The 13931-nt window shown below is 53.4% G+C and overlaps 1 protein-coding gene across 7 annotated transcripts in view; it reads left to right on the forward strand.

Annotated features, from left to right (window-relative positions):
- The first annotated feature begins 3565 nt into the window (after positions 1–3565).
- NDST1 (N-deacetylase and N-sulfotransferase 1) overlaps positions 3566–13931 on the forward strand; it is a 55217-nt gene continuing 44851 nt past the window's right edge. For 2 of the 7 annotated variants that reach the window (XM_023537299.1, XM_023537298.1), the window contains exon 1: positions 3566–4100. The gene's annotated coding sequence lies outside the window, so the exon portion shown is untranslated. Of the gene's footprint in view, positions 4101–4380; positions 4534–4961; positions 5015–13931 lie in introns of those variants that run through there. The other 5 variants (XM_011371185.2, XM_011371184.2, XM_023537302.1 and 2 more) reach the window with 4 other exon arrangements.

The following is a 13931-nucleotide window of genomic DNA, read 5'->3' on the forward strand; positions in this document are numbered from 1 at the left end:
GAAGGCTGAATAGGAGGTCTTCAGGCAGAGAGAGTGTGGGTGGCCTGAATGCTTGGGAGAGAACCTACCCTTCCTGCTCTAAAGACATCCCTGCTGGGAACTGGGGATGCAGCTAAAATAGGCAACAGTGTCTGTTTTCAGTTACTTTTCACTTTCATTATTCCAAAGACCTCCTGGGAAACAAAATTGTTATATGCCAGTGTACCAACCTGGTTACATTGCATTGTATTTTCTGATGCATTTATATGTCCGTCTCTACAGTAGACTACATTCCTGGAGGACAGGGGCTACAACTGTCCTGTTCATCTCTGTATCCCCTGGCCCCAGGATGGAGTGAGGAAGACTATAGGAGAGGTAGTAATCAATGTCAAATGAATAAATGAAAGAAGTACTATTGTTGGGCATCTTGTAGGGAAACAGGGTCCTCTGTTTTGTGATGAATCTATCGGCTTTTATTTCATCTGTTTAGTCACCCAATATATGCGGGTTGCTTACCCTGTGTCTGGCGCTGTGTGGGGCACTGAGATAAATGTGGTCCTGCCCACGCAGAGCTTATGCTCTAGAGAAAGACAGGCAGCCGACAAGTAACTACAAGGGTGATGAAGAGGGAGCTGTGACACGTAGACCAGGAAGCGTGGTCTGGTTTAAGGGTATGATGAAAGCACCACGAGGAAATGAAATTTAACTTGATACTAAAAGGATCACAATCATGTAGCTAACATTTATACAGTGCCTTTATCATGTGACAGACACCACACCGAGGGCTTTACATATTTAACTCATTTAATTCTCACAACAGCCTTATGAAGTGCATGCTATCATTATTCCTACTTTAGAGATGAGGAAACTGAGCACAAAAAAAGGTGGAAAAACTGGCCTCAAGGTCAGACAGCTTGTATGGCAGTGCCAGCTTTCAAACACAGGTAGTCTGGTTTGAGTCCACTCTCTTTATTCAGGTAAAGGGGAGGTGGGCTGTACCATTTAGGACGAGAGATGAGGTTGAAAAACAAGGCAGGGAATTTAACCAGAGCGGTGGGAAGCCACTGGTGGTTTTAAGTAAGAAATGAGCATGATGAAGTGGTATTAGACGGGGCAAAGTGGGAGGGAGAGAGAGTAGTTAGGAGGCCATTAAAATAAGATCAGCGTTAAGACAAGATGGTAGCTTGGACTAGGCAGTAGTCAGGAAGAAGAATCGAGGTTGAGTTCGAGAGAAAACTGGAAGTGGAACCAATGGGACTGGCTCATGGATGGGATGTGGGGACGAGGGGCTGGTATCCGATATCTGGACTGGAAAGGTGAATTGGGCACAGAGGAAGGGGGTGGAAAGCAGGTTTAGGTAGAAGATGAGTTCTGCCTTTGACTTGTGGAGCTGGATAAAGGTGCCCTTGGGACAGCCAAAGGGAGTGTCAGGAGGGCTGTGGGGAGGCCATCTGGGGCTGAGGAGAGGGTCTGGGCATGGGGAATTGTCAGCACAAAGAAGGTCTCCAACGCTCTGGGAGACGTGGGTAAGTCCTGAGCGGGTGGAGGAGCAGGACACTTCCACAGTCTTCCTCAGAGCCTCCCAGGGTGCAGTTAGAAATGCAAGTCCTCTGCTTCACCTAGAGCCACGAAGACCAATTCCCTGGGTGAGGTCTGGGCCTAGCCTCCTTACAGGATTTCTGGGTGAGTGAGCTGGAGGGCCTTTGGTTCCCCTTGGTGAACAGCAACTCTGAAGACTTCAAAAGAATAGGAAGAGCTGTTAGTGACGAGGAGTCACCCCAGCTCACAGATGCCCCCTAAATGCAGTGGATCCACAACTCCATCGGCAAAATACGGCTTCTCACTCAGCGCAGGTGGCCTCTGTTCCCCTCTGCCCTGCCAGTGTGGCTCTTAGCAGTTCCTTCATCCAGTTACAGGCGTCTCACTCCACCAGGCCCTTAGGTAATGTCCAATCCGTGGGGCCCCTCACACAAGGTCACCCATAATCTGCTCCTAACCCTCCTCTCCAGTTTTCATGCTCATTCTTTCCTTCCTGCTTCCTCTAGTCTTCTCCCCCTGCCCCCCGCCACCTCCTGCTTATGTAACACTCAGCTTTTCCTAAGTGCTTTCCATGTGGCTTTTGCATAGGTTGTCCCTTGTGCTGAGAATGTCCATCTCCCCTCCCTGATCCCACCCATCCTCTTAATCCTGCTCAGAGGCTGCCTCCCCCAAAAGCTCCCTCATTCTGTTTCTCACTTATTGTGGGCCATAACACTTGCCTTGGATGTCCCCAACAGGCTTCAGGTCCACTAGCCTCTGGACACAAGGCGGGACATACAGATCATCTCAGGTGTCTTTCATCTCTGCATCTCCTTACCTGAAGCACAGTGCCTGGCACAGAAAAGATGCCTACAGGGCCACATGTAGATGGAAATGGTCTTCTATAGCAGGGATTTGCATGAGTGAGATTCTAGGGGCTTGTTTAACCTGCTCAAGACCCAGACTATCTTCAAGGATCTGAGGTCGTTGACCACGAGAACATAGATAATACTGGAGAATTTGCTGGTGGATGCTGATTTCCCTGGCCACCCTGGAGGGGTGGCTGGAGTATGTACTAGGAAGTCACAAGCCTATCTTTGAATATGGCCTGCAGCTTAGGCTTGTGGCCATCACCATTAGACTCATTCCTGTCTGATTACATTCCATCCAGAGCTATCACATGGACATGTCTGGGAGTCAGAAGCCTGGTTGCATCCCCCAGCATCTCAGCTCTCAGTGAGGGGCCTGGCTGAACACCATTCTTCCCCGGCACAAGGAGATAACTCTTTGGGGGAACCAGGATGAGTCTATTCTACTCTCGCGGTCAAGCTTGGCTTCGCTACCTCCCTTTGCTCTGCTCTGGTTGCTCATATGTTTTTGAGCTTTGCTGAAAGATAATCTGAAGCCTCTGAAGGTCCTTAGGAAATGCACTGTTTTCCAAATTTGCCCCAGCCTCACCCCAAGCCCAGGGGATCAGGATCTCCAGGAGAGGGGCCTGATGATCTGCATATGAGCAAGCTCCTTAAGGCTCAGTAGTCAAATCCACACACCCCACACCCATTTACAGTCTGGCTCATGGATGATGGCAAAAGCCCCTGTTGAAGCAGTCAGATCTGGGTGCAGGCTGGGGCTCTCCGCTATGTATGACACTCCCAGAAATCATCTCCTCTCTCTGGGCCTTGTCTTCTCCATCTGTCTGATGAGGAAGGGCACTGTAACCTTGCCTAACTTGCAGGGTCCTTGAGACGGTTGAAATAACACTGGGGGTGGGAAACTGAGGCTCAGTGGGAGAAGAGATTGATTTGCACAAGGTCATCCACCTCTTCATCTGCCTGTTATATGCCAGACTCTGGGGAATTCAGCTGGGAACAGCTTGTTGGGGGGGATGACATTCTAGTAAACGATGAAACCAGTAAATGAACCAGATAATCACGATAAAGGAAAAAAGAGACTTTCCAGAGTTAGGGCAAAGGTGGGGAGGAACCCCCTCCCCGCTCCCACCCCCAAGGCCTGCCCGGGAGGGGTCATTCCTGCAGAGATCTGGACGTCAGAGGGCCGGCTGACACGGCCCTGGAAGGTTGTTATAAGCCCAGTGGCGGCGGAGCCGGGAGTCTCCCTTGGCCTGGCCAGGGCACTCCCAGGGCACTTGGAGGCGCGGTGGGCACGGGTCTTTGTCTCCCGGGTTCTCTCCGACCCCCAGCGCGGTTCCCTCTTTGACCTCGAATATTTTGGTTTTCCTCGGGCTTTGTTTCCCCTGGGTCATAGCCTCCGGTACGCCCGGCAGCCGCCCCAGACCTCGTGGGTCCCGCAGCTGACACCCCCTCTGGCCCCCGCCCCCTACCCGCTCCGAGACAGGGGTCAAAGGCAGCCCGCGTCACGTGGTCGCCGAGCAGCACCGAATCGGCCGGGAGAGCCGAGGGAGAATCGGGGTGGAAGCCGAGAAATCCAGCCCCGAGAGCAGCGCGGGGTCCCGCCCCGGCCCCCGCCCCGGGGCGCTCGCCGGCACGCCTGTCGGCAGCCCCGGCCTACCGGAGCCGATCCCCGCCGGCACCCACGATCCATCACGAGATCGAGCCCCGCTCCCACGGCCGCGATTCGGGGAGGTAGGCGCCGGCGACGGAGGGGAGAAGGGGAGACTGGTCGGGGGCCCCTCGGTGCGCGGGATCGCCCCTCTGTGCTCCGCGGGCCCGCGAGGGGCGAGGCAGCGCGCACCAACTTGCAGTCCTCAGTGAGACCCCCCAGCTCTCCGCCGCGGGAGGAGAGGAGGCTGCCCGGGCGCCGGGACTGGGGGCTGGGCACCGGGGTGCGGTGGGGGTGGGGGGAGAGCCAGAGGCTGAGCGGGCGGCAGCGGAGGCGGAGGCGGAGGCGGTGGCGGTGGCGGTGGCGCGCAGCGGGGGTGGGAGAGGCGGGAGGCGGTCGCCAAGGGGTTAACCCCGACCCGGGCCAGAGCCTGGAGGCGCATGCAGGCCGGGGACCCAGGCGTCCGGTGGCTCTTCTGAAGCGCCCAGTCCCCCGGCAGCGCCCTAGCCGTGGCAGGTAAGAGGCCGGGAGGGCCGGGGCCGGCGAGTTCCCTGTCGCCGAGACTACGGAGCCCGAGCCCAGCGTGCAGGCCGCGCTGGGCCCAAGCGGCCGCCGGCGCAAGTTTGGTGCGGGCGGGCGCCGGGCGGGCGGCTACAGTCTGCAGGGCCCCGCGCTCGGGGCGGGAGGACAAAGGGGTGGGGGGCCGTGCGGGGGCCGGGGGCAGGCCGGGGTGCAGGCGAGGGCAGCGCGGCAGCTGTAGGTCACGGATAATGTCACTCACGAGGAATGCCCCCTCCCCCTCCCCTGCTCGCGAACAGGGGAAACTTTTGTCTGGCGAGGGAGGGGGTTAGAGGCCGGGTCCCCGCTTCGGGAAGGGTAAGGCAGCCGGACCGGTTTTCTCCGGGCTGTGAGCGGCCTGGTCTTTAGCTTCCCTCCACCCTCAGGTTCTCAGAAGCAAGGAGCCTCTGAACGCTGTCCTTTAAAGCCGTGCGACGGGGTGAGGAGAGGGTGTCTACGGACGCGTGGGCTCTGGGACAGGACTGGAATCCAGGGACTGGCCTCCGGGCTCTTTGCCAGATATGAGCACCGGGGTCAGCCAGGAACTGTGCCAGGGCCAGGAGATAGAGAACCCCACCCTTGTGATGCCCCAGTACTATACTCCTCCGCCCCGCCCCCCCCAAAAGCATTCAGAATAGCCTGGGGCAGTATCGGCCCTTGGTCTGAGGTTCAGACTGACTCGGGTGTCTGTCACTTTCCAGTAGTGTGACTTTGGGCAGGTTCCTTAATTTCTAGACTCAGTTTCCTCACCTGTGAAATGGGCGAAATACAGTATCTGCTGGAATAAGGATGAAATGAACATCTGTGGGACCCAGTAAACGGTGGCATGTTTATATTCAACAAGTATTTGTTGCACGTTTACTATGGGTCAGGCATTGGGCTAATTGCTTTATATACATGATTTCATGTAATTCTTTGATGTTACTATTAACCATATTTTACAGAAGAGGAAACTGAGGCACAGAAGAACAAAGGTCACACAGGTGGGAAGTGATGGAGCTTGGATTTGACTCCCCTTCCCCAGCCTGAGTCGACAGGGCTCTATAAGGACCTACTGTGGCTGAGCTCACAGTTTTATTTTCAGTTGAAATTATGAGGACACCTGGCCCCTCTCCCCACTACCCTTCCCTCCAAGTGATGCCTGGTTCTGCTGCCAGTGAGGCCTTGTGCCCTGGCTCTTGTTGTTATGGGCAGCTGGAGCAGGAGGGGAAGTCAGTTGGAGCCTGGGGCTGGAGCTCCGTGATGGTCCAGTTTCTGTCGCTGGATAGGTCTGTGGCAAGAACGCTCTGCCAGTGCGGGTGGTGCAGGGAGGAGCCCGTCTCCCTGGCTTCAGCTGGGGACAGCTGGTGGCTTTGTCAATAGACCTCTCCCCAGCACCCAGGGGAGGGCAGTGCCTTTCATCTCCATTAGACCAGGTCACTTTCAGATCAGCAGGGGGCAGAGGTAGGGCCCAGAAGCAGAGCCCTTGGGGCAATGAGAGGTCTAAGGCCGCGGAATTGATATTTTAGGTGTCCTCTTGTGTGACTCATCAGCGGGGTCCACTTATGGGCTGATCTAGATGCCCCAACCCCAAAGGTCCTTGAGGACAGTAATTCAGCCAGCGTCAGAACTGCAGAATCCTAATGGAAAATTCATGTGTATATGGGTTTCTGAGACCAGGACACACTGTGGGCCCTCAGTAAATACCCTGTGAGTGCATGTCTGGAGTGGCCCAGACTTGCACTGGCTTTAGTGCCCTGTGATGGCCCAGCCTTTTGGCGGGGGTACCATCTCATGGCTGCTGACCGGGCTTTCACTGGGGGCTTTGAGTAATTTCTTTAAAAATGGAGAGCAAATTGTAAATCATGTCTGAAAACAATGGAGCAGGGTATACAATGAGAGAAGTTCTTGGGTAATGAAAGTTTGTACATCATCTACAAACATCATCTATATCATCTAAAGTTCTAACTGCTCCGAGGGCTTTTCCAGCACTGCATCTGACATTTGCAGGATCTGTAGGCTTTTCCTGGGCCCTGGAAATAGGGACCCTCCTAGGCTGACAGTTTATTTTTAGCCTGTAGGAATACAAGTGGAAATTCCACTACTAGCCAGACTTTGAGGGGTCTCAGAAATGTGGGATAATGAACCAGAAGGCTGCAGGAAGCCTTGTGGGATGGTGATGACCCTTGGCACGTGGTCAGATTCTCCTTGTCATTGGGATCAGAGCAGGAGGGAGGCCTCTGAGAGAATCAACAGGTGAAGGGAGGGAGCCAGCAAGCAAGAAAAGATGGAGAGTGAGTCTCCTGTCACTAAGGGGTATGCGAGGAAGAGTTTTACAATCACGAGTTGAAGATGTGGTCAAGGATATGAAATCATAGACTAGAGGTTGGCCTAGGGGCCATCTAAGAAACTGTATATCTGAGAAACTTAAAAATGGACTCTGGTCTCTCTCTGCCCTGGGCTGTGGACCTGCTTGACCCATCTTCCATACTTTGGGACCAAAGCCAGGCCTGAAATTCCCTAGAGATTAAGCAGACTACTGCTGGCTTGGAATTTGCTTTCGGATATAGCTGGAGTGATGTTGGAAGACTTGGACATGTTTTACTTGAAATGGAACCTTAGGGTAATTTGTTAAATATGTATGGAAAATGTAGACAGGGGCAATGGGGACACAAAATGAGCTAAAGAAGCTGCTGGTTTCCGACAAGGGAGGCTGCTGATTTGATGGGGGAGAGAAGACGAGGATCAAGTGATGGCGAAGAGGAAGGATGTGACCAGTGATAGATGGGCTTTGGAAGGTCGATGAAGGGGAGAGCTACTCAGTTGTTAATGTCGTCCGTCAGGGCTTCCTGGGGGGAGGAAGCATTGGTGAGGCTGCAGGCTGTGGTAAAGCGGGCAGTGGGAGGCGAGATCGGTTGTGGGGAGCTTGCTGTTATCTGCTCAGGACCTTAGATTTTATCCTGTAGTCAGTGGAGAGGACAGAGGGTTGTAAGAAGCTCGTTGAGTTGATACCCGTTACTGTGGCTTGTGCCTGGCTTCTTACAGACGCTCCACTGACATCTCATAATACCCCTGCAAAGTAGCTGCTGCTGCTGCTGGTAACGCCCACCCCCAGCCCATTTTCAGATGGAGAAATGGAGGCTCAGAGGGATGGCGTCACTTACAGAGCTGCATTTGAACGCAGGCTTGAACTGTTTCTGCCCTGTCGTGCTGCTCCTCGCAGGTCATGTGGCCAAAGATGGTGGCAGGGCTGGACGGGTTGAAACCAGCTCAGAGATGGTGGTAACCGTGGTCCAGCAGAGCTGACCGAAGTCTGACTCAGGCCATGGGACTGAGAGGGAAGAAGGGAGGGGCTGCAGGACTTTGTAACTGCCTTGGGGATCGGCGTCATCACAAGGGGTCTAAGGTTTGGGGAGGGACCCCCAAAGTGGCAATGTCACTACATCGAGGTCCCTGCAGGGCTCTCTGCAGTCAGAGGGCACAGTCTTCTTCTGTGTAGCTCCTAGGGGCAGAGATAGCACCAAGGGTGACAGGGAAGCTAACAGGGGAGTAAGCTGCTTGGCCGGGAGGCAAGGCCCCATCGCTGACGGTATGCAAAGAGGCTGGAGAGTTGGAGAGGGTGCAGAGGGTGTGTACCAGGAGGGTCAGGCCTGGGTGACCTCTTTCAGTTACCATTTTACCCTCAGCATTGGGAGGTGGTGCTTGGCCCACTTCCACTCCCCGTTTTCTCATAGCTTTTCGGATCTGCCTCTTCTGGTACATCTGGAGAAGTTCTCCGTACATGGCGGGCTTGCAGCCCTCCACCTGGGAGAACCCCTGCCCCATGGAATGCACTCAGTCCAGCTGGCCTTCGAGGGGCCCCTTGGGATGTCTGGATCAGCCACCAGAGCCTGGGCTGCTGGGGGCTCGGTTTTACAGAGGACTGGAACTTTCTCCTTTTATTTCCCAGTCTGTGAAATGGGTTCAGTCTGCCTTTCCTCAGGTATGAGGAAATAAGTTCGAATCATGAATCAGGCTGAATCAGCAGGGGTTGGAGGAAAGGGCTGGAGGGTTTGAGAGTGAGGAGTGGGAGGGGTGGGGTGAGGGTTATTCCCCTCCTTCCCCACAGTAGGGGTTAAAGCAGGGTCTTCCGGTCTTGGGGTCTCCCAGCAAAGGTGCTTTGTCCTGCCTAGGGGGTTAGTTCAAAGAGCTCTGCCTATCAGTTTCACCTTGGAGGCTTAGAGCTTGGGGTAAGGAGTGGACAGGGATGTCTTGGACCCTGTGGCCTCAGGGCTAGAGCCAGTATGTCACCAAAGGAGTCACAGAGGGAACGAAGCTCTTATCTAGATGAAGAGGAGGAGAGTTCATATTAAGTTGACTCCCGACCCTTTTTATTTCTACTTGTTTTAATTCCTTGATACAGATTGGAGTAATCTAATTTTAAAAATGTGCATCATGAATGAACATTTATTTATCAGAGGGCAAGGTATAGGAGGTGGCCGGCTATGTAACCACAGTGCCTCATCTCCCATTTGCCCTCAGCCCTCAAACAGAGCCTGTCTCTTTTCCCTCCCTGTGTACGCCCCATCCTTTCCTGCCTGCACATGCTGCACTCCAGTTACTTCCCCTTACCCACCCCAACATCCTCCCCCTCCAGTGCCCAGCTCCAGTGTCATTCCTAATTTCACAGAGCTGGTATTACCTGCTCCCTGCTTTATGTGTGCAGAGCTTGTTATCTGGCCCTCTCATGGGCCCTTCACACACCTGGCTTTGAATTTGGGTTCCTTAGGTACACATCTCATTACCCCTAGACTCCATGCTCCAGAAGCAGAGGCTGCATGTGGCCCGTTTCTGTACCAGAGGAGGTGGGCAGCATTGCAGGGCAGAGTTGAAAGTCCTGGGTTCAAATCCTAGCTCTGCCACCATTGGCTGTGGGATCTAGAACAAGTTACCTAAATCTCTCTGGGCATCAGTTTCCTTACCTGCAGAAGGAGAGTGAGAATCCTATTTTGCTAGGGAGGTGGAGCAGATCATAGTAAGGGCCCAGTAAGTAGGAACTCTTCGAAGATAACGATGGGTGTTATTGTTTATACCTAGGAGGTGATCTGTCCTTTCAGAGATGGAGGGAAGACTCTGGGGAGTTTGAGTTCCTAAAGTTTCTGTCTAATGTCCTGAGAAGGCTTGTTCCGGTGATGAAACTGAGGCCCGGAGAGATAGGGCCATTCGCCCGGGGTGCGGGGGCTGCCGATCTCATCCAGGAAATCTGGCAGCATTTCCTCTCTCTGTTACACCTGTTTTTCCCCGTCTCTCCTTTCATCAAGGTTAAGGTGCTCAAGTTCTGTAGGTCCAGCCCGGCAGTGGTGTTGAGCAGTATCTAAAACATGTACCAGATAAAATGCCCTGTCTGGCAGGCCCTGTGGCTGCCCCTTCAAGACGGGACCCAAGGCCCAGACTGTGTGCACTGTGGGCCTCCTACTCTGCCTCCCTGTGCCCTGGGAAGGGAAGGAGGATGACGGCAGGGAGAGGTAACCTGGGCCAGGTCTTGAGGCAGGTGGCTAGGACATGAATGGAGCAGAGGCTGGGAACCAGGCTCTGGAGCCAGACAGTCTGGGTTCAAACCCCTGCAGGGCCACTTCCTGCTTGGGGGACCTTCAGCAAGCTGTTTAGTTTCTTCATCTGTACAAAGTGGATCGTAACTGTCCTCATCTCACAGCATTTAGAAAGATAATGCAGGGAAGATGCTTAACAATAAGCTCAGTCTATGTTAGTTATGGCGATTGTTATAGTTGATGATGTTGTTATTGACTAAGGAGCTCATTTCACCCTCCCAGCGGCAGTAGGAGATGGGCACTTCTTTTAGCGCATGTGGTAAGGCTTGGCGAGGTGCACAGCTCAGCCTGGAGAGGTTCATACTCCTGTCAGGGCCTACTGATTTCTGAGGGGCTGCTCTGGCCAGACGAAGCACCGGAAATGAAGAAACTTAAACAATCAGAGCTCGCCAAGATGGAGGGGCTGTGTCTGGAGGTGTGGAGCAGAATCGTGGTGCTCATTTGGTCGAGATGCGGTGGGGACTCTGGCCTCCTTGAGACCTGAGGTCTGGCTCTGTGAGGCAGGGCGTGGATTCTTGTCACATCCAGGCTGGCCGAGGATCAGCCTGTCCGGGCAGGTCCAGGGTGGCGGCCGGTGGAGGTTTGTTGTAGTCATTTCACAGCGGCAGCCACCTCTGGTTTACGCTACCTGCCCAGGCAGAGGCCAGGTGCAGGGGAATGAATGTCGCCATCACAGGGCCTTCACTGATGCCGCACCCTCTGCCTGGATTCCCTTCCTCCTCATATCCGGGAAGCTCCGGCTTTTACAGAAATGTCAGCATCACCTATTCACGGAAGCTTTCCCTGATTCACCTGTAAGTTAAACAGTCCCACCGGGGATCTGCTGAATCAGAAATGGGGGTAGGGGGCTCAGTTTGGGGGGACAGGGACCAGCAGTCTATTTTAAGAAGCCTTCCAGGTAATTCTGATGCATGCTGAAGTTCGAGAAACACTTGGTTAGATTAAAAAAAAAAAAAAGATGCTTCTCTCCTTGGGTTGTCAGCATATTCAGATACCTAGCAAATGTGGGGAACCCAGAGGAAAGCCTAGTTTCTCTTGACCCTGTCTTCAAGGAGCCACCATCTTTAATAGCTTTGTATCCCCAGGGAACAATCTCGTGATGCAGTGATGAGGTTCAACAGAACTCCAACAGGATTACAGGAGACGGTGCTGGGGCCACTTGAGGAAGGCAGGATTGGGGACTTGAAGGTGCTGGGAGGCTTCGTAGGTGGCAAGGTTGGGTGCCAGGAATAAGCTGGCTGTGTTCTGGGGCTGGGACCAAGGCTGGGGTCGGGCAGAGAGTATGGGTCCTGCTTCATGCATGCGTGTGTGATTACAGTGGCCAGATGTGGTATGAAAGAGTTAAAAGGCCTTAGCTGTCACCAGTCCAGTGGTTTTAAGCATCTCAATAATTTTAATGATGATGATCATATAATTGCCACTCACATTTCCTGGGAGCTTATCGATGCTTGTTAGGCACTTCCATATAATCGCGTCGGGAGTAATCCCCAGAATAATCCGATAAAGTAGGCACTATTATTGTCCCATTTACAGATGAAAATACTGAGGCCATACAGCTATAATAAGGTGGTAGATCTAGGAATTCTGTATCATTCTATAGGGGTGCTTAGAAGCATGATCTCATTGGGAAAAGGGAAGTGGAGGATTGTCCTGGAATATTTGTATAGCAGACACAACTCGGATTGGTTTTCTAGAAATGCTAACATATACATTCTCCCAAATGAGTCAATCAGGCTTTGGAGAGGGGAGGCGGTGATGTGTCTGTGTTGGGGTGGTTAGGGCTCAAGCCTCCAGGTTGGGGCCTCCATGCAGACACTGTTGCCCTCCCATCTTATGGATGGGCCGTTTGAGGCACAGAGAGACTCAATGCTGAGTTCCAGGTCTCACAGCGAGGGCAAGAGATAAAATCGGAGAGAGAAAAGTGGGTCTTCTCTGGTTCTAACAGGCGGGGTTAAGAGGGGTCAAGATCAGAGCCCACTGTCTACACTGCTGTTCTTTGCAGCCTCAGTGTCCCCCAGGAGCCCAAGGGCTTTCCTGATGCAGTGTTCCCCGCCATTTCTCGGTGGGAAACCAAGGCCCAGGGAGGAGAAGGGACTCACTCACACAGGCCCACACACGGTGTCACAGCCGGGACCAGAACCTGGAGCTATCTCTGTTCTGACCAAGGGAAGGGCAAGATTTTCTTTCCCACAAACTGTCCTTCTCCCACCCCCTCGTCTTTGGCAGGCTGTGTAGCTGGAGCCCTTAGGGTGGCCCAGAGCAAGCTGGGGGGCAGAGATGGGCGTGTGCTGGGGAGAAAGCTGCCAAGGAGGGGTGGGGCAGCTTCCAAGAGGAAGAGCGCCAAGAAGCCCAAACCCCAGACGGAAACCAAATGTATTTTCTAGGTCCTGAGAGGATATTTGGAACAATGGAAGGAGGATGGGGGAAGTTAAACTATAAAAAGGGCTTCTTAATATTCTTTAAACAAAAAAATCGAGTCTTTAGGTTTAACTTTTGTTTTTCTGAAGGATGTTTATGTAACTTCCTAAAGCAGGATCCCAGGGCCCCGTAAAGTTTGCCAGATGCTGTTGTTTCTAGACTCAGGGCTTTGGGGCTGGGAAAGACTTGGTAGGGTAGTCTCCCCATTTTACAGTTGATGGAACTGAGGCTCTTGGACAAGGGAGGGGCCAGTGAGGTTGCAATTTGAGGTTGCACAATGAGGCCGCAGAAGACTTGGGACTAAAGCCTGGGTCTTCCAGTGCCTTGCGAGGGGGCTGTCATCTCGACTTACCACTCTCAGGGCCCCAGCTGGCATGGAGGCTGTGGAGGGGTCCCCCCTGGAAACACTCAGAGCTGCTGGGTTCAGGGCAAGGCCAGGTCTGGTCTGCAGCAAAGTGGACCGACCCACTTGGGTGACTCGCATCAGGAGGCTGGGATGGTTTGCTTGGTGATGCCACGCCCCCCCGCCCATCCAGATGCTGAAGCCCAGCTGTGTGCCGTCTGCCCAGCAGCTGGGAGCTGTGAGTCACACCCAGTGGGTGCCGAGGCGAGGGTTATTGTGTGTCGTGATTCATTCTGTTCTCCCAGCCCTGAAGAAATGACTAGGCCCTGAGCCCTGATTCGTGCCCACGCCTGTGGACTTAAGCGGCATGAGTTTGGCTCCAAGTTTACAGATATGAGGGAGTCCAGAGGGCTTGGGGGAATCCTTTCTCTCTGCCACCTCCTATCTCTTGATCTTATGTTCCCTATGATCTTGACCCATCCATTCTCACCAGTGCAGGGATCTGTGAGCCCTGAAATCACGTGCAACATTTGGGAGGCATTTCTGCGCATTCTTTTTCTGCAGAGAGCGTCTAGGTTTCATCAGGTTGTCAGAGGACTCAGCATCCCCCCTGAAGTACTGACAAGAAAGCAGGGGGCCGCATGTATGCACCGCAGTCTTGAGAGAAAGTTGGTAAAGAAGGAAGGTCGGTGAAGAGGCATTGTGCTTCTAGTAGAAAGGAGCCTGGTGGCAGCACAGCATCATGGTTCATGGTGTGGTCTCGAAGGCTACCGTTGGGTTCTAAGCCAGCACCTTCACTTGCGAGCTGTGTGACCTTGGGTAAGTGACTGTGTCTGTGCTTCAGTTCCCTTTCTGTAAAACGGGAATAATAAGAATACTTATCTCATGGTGTGATAGACTTTTAAATAAGATAATGCATGTAAAGGACTTATTCCAGTGCCTGGTACAAAGTAATTGCTTGGTAAAAGTATTGTTGGTTCTAGCTCTCTGCTAACTTAGTTCTAGCTCTCTGCTGTGTGACCCTGGTG

Source organism: Pteropus vampyrus, unplaced genomic scaffold (genome assembly GCF_000151845.1).
Source record: "Pteropus vampyrus isolate Shadow unplaced genomic scaffold, Pvam_2.0 Scaffold185, whole genome shotgun sequence".
Taxonomy (NCBI): domain Eukaryota; kingdom Metazoa; phylum Chordata; class Mammalia; order Chiroptera; family Pteropodidae; genus Pteropus; species Pteropus vampyrus.